Source organism: Lathyrus oleraceus, chromosome 7 (assembly GCF_024323335.1).
Source record: "Lathyrus oleraceus cultivar Zhongwan6 chromosome 7, CAAS_Psat_ZW6_1.0, whole genome shotgun sequence".
NCBI lineage: Eukaryota > Viridiplantae > Streptophyta > Magnoliopsida > Fabales > Fabaceae > Lathyrus > Lathyrus oleraceus.
The window spans coordinates 291,778,720-291,784,719 of NC_066585.1; positions in this window are offsets into that span (position 1 = coordinate 291,778,720).

The window sequence follows — 6,000 nt, forward strand, 5'->3', positions numbered from 1 at the left end:
GAAATCCTTCACTCTCAAATTCCTTTAGAGGAAGACAAGTACTATTTGGGTCGTAGAAGAGCCATTGAGATTTGTGTCGATTTTCTCTTCGAAGATGATAACGACAACTTCATGAAGGTGTGTGGGGGGGGGGGGGGGGGGTATTGGAGGCTTGGGAAGTAGGAATCCCTTACGGGTGGTATTGCACTTTTATTGTTTAATTTTTCATTGATTTTCCATGTATGAGGTTCCCTTCAAAGATACGAGTTTCTCAATTACTGTTCTAAAAATTTGATATGTCAATATTTTTTCCTCTTAGAGCTACCATTTTCCCAACTGGATAAATATATATATATATATATATATATATATATATATATATATATATATATATATATATATATATATATATATATATATATATATATATATATATATATATATATTATCGACCCCCAATAACTTTGTTTTCACAGTTTTGGCTTGTTGGGGATTCTAAAGGCTCTATTTGTGTGTTTAGAGGAAAGGGAAAGAGATGGTTTTGAGGGAAAAGGGACTAGATATAAAAATAGAGACATCTTCAACATTTATTTTTTGAGAGAGTGATTTTATACAAAATGATAAATTAATGTTTATCATTAATATATTTTTTAGTTTTTACAATACTATAAGAACATAGATTTATTTTGAAGAATTTATCTAAACCTTTCAAAATCGTCTTTCAATACAATTTTTTACTTCCCTTATTATGGATAAATTTTGTATTATAAGCAAAAACAAATCCTATATTAAAGTTAGGGGGATTATCATTTCTTCAATTTCCCTTTCCTCCTTCATTTTTCCCAATGCTCTTTCATCTCCTTCAAATTTGCAAACATAATCTAAATCGTGTCGGGAATCAGGGATGAGTATTCTTTTAGAAAAAGCATTCATCTTTTCCTCTAGTTTTTGAAATTATTTATAAGGATAAGAGTTAAGGGCTATTTTATCATATGTCATTTGACTCCTGTAACAATATAATATCGCTCTAATGGTTCCTCCTTTGTTGGAAAAACATTTATATATAATTCTCGTATTAAGTCAATGTTGTAATTTGGATCAGGCTATGCTATTTTTTTTTGCGAGCATCAACTGTAGTAATCAAAATGTCATATTTGTCCTCATGATAGAATGAGACTATTATATTATAATCTTTTTTTGTTCATAATTGTGGACAATTTTGAAGCATGGATTTTGCTTATGAATTATATTCAAACTGATGATACTTTAGATGAACTAGTTCCCGCTTTTGTAATTGACTTTTTGTGTGTGCAGGATTTCATTTTGCCGTTTCTTTTTTGTGGCTATCTGATAATCAATACCATGTATTGAAGCAAGTTAATGCATGAAATTTAAATCCTAGACGCCTTACCTCCAATTTCAATATTTCACAAAAATTTATTTTTCAAGTATAATCATATGTATATTAGCACCAACAATTATTTAACACTCTTGATGCTTTATAAAAAAAAACAAGTTTGCATTAGTCACAAGTTTACAACACATTTATCAACTTTTGAATGCATTATTTTGAAGTGTTTTCATTCCACATACAACTTATCTTTATTGCTTATCATACATTAGATTTCACATGTAATCACTTATCCTTACTCTTTATCTACCTTAATCACTAAAATTGCAATTTAAGAATTTTAAACATGGTTTAAGAATTTTATCAAATAACTTGCATGCATGCCTTTCAAAACAATATTTGAGAAAGAGAAGAAGGGATGAAGTGTGCACATACCTTTCGTTGGAATTGATATTAAATACAATGAGATTATAAAGTGGTAACAAAGTAAATGACTAATCCAAAATGAGTAATTACGGAAAATATGGTTTCATGGTTTCCTAAATTTTCACTTGAGGTGGGATAAGGAAGTGATTTCAGAAAAAATGAATTTAACTAATGGTTTTAAGAAAATATCCTGCTCTTAATTCATCGGATGAGAGGATTCTCGCTAGGTGAGTTAAGCGCAAGAGACATGACTTGAATTTAATCTAAATTGGTTAGGCAAGCATTTTTCCCTGAGCAAATTACAGACAATGGTTAAATCTTTGATCTCCATTAATAATTGTTGCTATTATTTAAAAACTTGAGAAACATATAAAAAATTATTTTATAAAATTAAATGTAGTTGTGTTTCCATCTAACAGTGTTTGTTTTACGTCCTTGGTTTAACGTCATTTTTAGTGAAAACTCAGGGTGGATCATAACACATACATGGGTCAAGTAGGTCGCTTCACCTTTTTTTTATTTTCATGCCATTTTCTTAGTCGATGGCACATTTCTTTCATCGTGACTGGCCATTTTCCTCTAAGGGATTCTAATTGTCTCAGCTATAGGTGGTTTTCATGTGTCCTCCTCCCTCTTTACTCTATCAATCTTATGCTTGAATTATTAAATTGCCATGTCTGCGTGAAAACATTTTTTTGTTTCTTTTAATATCTTGGTTTCATCAAACAAATTGAACATGAACTCTTCATCTTTCGTTTTGACCATCATTTGTTTTCTATCAATATCAATGGCCACTTTGGAAGTCTGCATGAATGGTATACTTAAGATTATATGAACCTTTTTGTCATCTATAATGTCCACGATTACAAAACCAAATGGAAATGATAACTTATTTACTTTCACAACCATGTTTTCAACTATTCCATTCAGATGCTTGATTGATTTGTTAGCTACTTACAATATAATATTTGTCTTTTTTAGCTCTACATCACCAAGTCTTTCATTTACTGAGAGTGGCATGATGTTAAAACTTACCCATAGACCTCCAAGTTCTTTCCCAACCTTCATGCTTCCAATAGTGACTAGAATGTAACTCTACATAGTTCTTTAGCTTTTATCGATAAAGTCTTTTAGATTATTGCCTTATAATTAACCTAACTAGTTTTTAATCTTATATCAATGTATTATCTTTGTATGTGAAGAAATCAAGAAACTCATACAAATCTTTAGTCCATTACTCATCAATTTTTTTGTTATCCTGCTCATATATACTAATAACAACAACATTATTGAAGTGGCTATATCCTTATAGGGTTTATTGTTTATACTGTTTATTATCTTTTATCGTTTATCGATTTAGTAATTGAGTCTCCTCTAAGTTATACCTTTGCACATACCTTAGAATTGAGTGAAATTAATTAAATCGTAATTTTCATGCATAAATCAACCCCTTATGTAAAAGTCATGCAAAATGGTTCAAGTCAGTTAGTTGAATACTATTGTGTACAAGTGTGAGTTGGAAGTCTTACATTGCTTATAAAAGTGGAGTTTGAGCACTTTATAAGTGAGAGGACCCATACATCTATCACCTTAAGGTTTTGAGTGAATATGTGGTTTCTCTTGACCCAATGTGGATGCTCCTCTTGATGACCTAATAGTGGTATCATAGTTGATGGTTCAATTAAGGGACCGACTCCTTGTATCGAAAGTCTTCCTAACAATGTGGTGGTTAGGCGGCGTGTTCCATTGTAGTGTCCGCATAAAAAATTTCAAAATAGTGGAAGAATATGAATTTTCAATGGTTCGCCATTTGAGACTAGATTAGGTACAAAGTGATGACAAACAAGGCGTTTATCTATTTCTAGTTGGCAATAGAGATTTGCATGAATTAGTTCAGGGTATCTTCAAACTTCTTATCTTACTGGGATTGGTTTTGATTATAAATCTTATATTGTTGTTGTCTTGTCCATCCTTGGACAAAATATTTATTGTTGCATATTTGAAAGGTGTTACCTCATTGGAAATGTTTTTTTCCCTCCTTGGTAAGTATTTTATTGAACAAGCGACTTCAAATACAAAAGAGGGGATGGGAACTGTGATATTTGAATGTCAGTGCTTTTTTGCAAAAGATTGATTTTAAGTTAATTTATTTCAAGAAAAAGGTAGAAGTATAGAATTAGGTAGAAAAAAGGCAAAAATAAAAGAGATAGAGTCAAAGAGATCACATCAAAGTTTTCTCTTGATATTTCCACTCTAGTCCCTAAGACTTTTCTCTTGAGATTTCAACTCTAGTCCTCGAGAGTTTCCTCTTGAAATTTACACTATCAACAACTTGAGTTTTTACATATATTTAGCCCAACAAACTTCCATACACCAAGATTTACAGTTTTAGCCAACCACATTCAAGTAAATTATAAATGCAGAAGATAATTAAGCTCTTGAATAAATAAATTAAGCATGTCAACATAAATACACAACTCTCAAGATAATATATTTTCACTATCGCAACACTAAAACAACGTGTAATGAATAAAACTGATTTTGGAAGGAGAAAATGTGGGATAAGAGAGTATATAGTTCAGAAAATTCATTCTTTAGAAGTGAGCACATCACTTATTTATATAGAAAAATTTTAGCTCAAAAAGGAAACAATCTATGTGCCTGATGGATCTTTAATCGATTAGAAACGATAGGCTAATAGATTAAATTAAGTCAGAAAAGGAATCCATAAAACAAGGTTATTCCTTAATTGATTAATTGACATCCTAATCAATTAAAAGGCCAATTCATTCCTTAATTTATTATCAGAAAGCACTAATCAATTAGAAAATAAGTTTAGCTTTCCTAATTGATTAGAAATTCTTCTTAATCAATTAAGCACTTGCCATGATTAGTTTTAGGACCTATATAAATAAATGATGTGCTCACTTCTAAAGAATTGATATTTTGAACTATATAGTCTCTTATCCCACTTTTTCTCCTTCTAAAATCAATTTTGTTCATTACACATTGTCTTAGTGCTACGATAAAGAAAATATCATCTTGAGAGTTGTGTATTTATGTTGACATGCTTGTGTATGTGTGTGTTTGTGTGTATGTATGTGTGTGCGTGCATGAGTGCGTACGTGTATGAATATGTGTGTGTGTGTATATGTGCACGTGTGTGCGCGTGCATATTGCCTTAATACTTCAAGATTTAATTTTTCTTCTTGTACATATGATTTATAAAAAATACAAAAACTCTTAAGTGTGGGATTAAGTGAGCTTTCACATATTTAGTTTCTCTCAATGTTGATCTTTGAAATTGATTTGTCTCATTTTTCTATCAACATTGGAACTTGATCCATTTTTATTTTTGATGACTTCTTTGCATTATGATGCTTATGATTAACTTTTCCTCTGTTTGGTTGTCATCATCCAAACTTGAGAAATCTTTAACCTCCACAACGCATAGAAACACATATTCAACCTTTATTAATTATTTAAGTAGTTAACCTCATCGTTATTAAGAGGGAAGAATTAGGTTGGATGATCACCTACACATAATTTACAAAATGATTTTTTTTATTTACTCCAAAATATTTTGGAATTCCTTTAAATTATTGCAAAAGCTTAGATAGTTTCCCTGAGAGCTCTTCCACATTCTACATCAGTAGTTTGGGATGTATAAGCATAACATCTTTGGCATTCAACTCTAATACTCTATACTTTATTTGAATTAAACCCCTATTTTATTGATCATGTTGGTCACTAAGTATCATTATCTTGATTATTTCAATAGCATCATCTTCATGTTTACGCATTAGTGAACCACCTATAGTGGCTTCAAGTAACAATTTGGGTTTTATAGAAAACCATTTTTAAAATGTGAATCTATGTCAAGTCATAAAAGCTGTGATTTATACATCTTCTTAATATTGACTTGTATCTCTCGTAGGCCTCGCATAAGATTTTTGTATCCCTTTGCGAAAAGACTAAAATTGTTGTTTTGGCCTCCATGAACTTGTTTTGAGAAAAATTCGGCTGAGAAACTTCTCTTCCAATACATTCTAGTTGTTCATGGTATTTGTTGTCTAATCCAAGTACTGGTTTTTTTTCTCTGCCTATTAGTGGGTGGGGAAATGATATGATGAACGTTGTGTCTTATTCCTCTTATTTGGCTCCAATCTTTCCAAATATTTCATAAAATTTTAATACTTTGACTCAGGGGTCTTCATGATCCTGAACTGCAAAAGAGTTAGCAT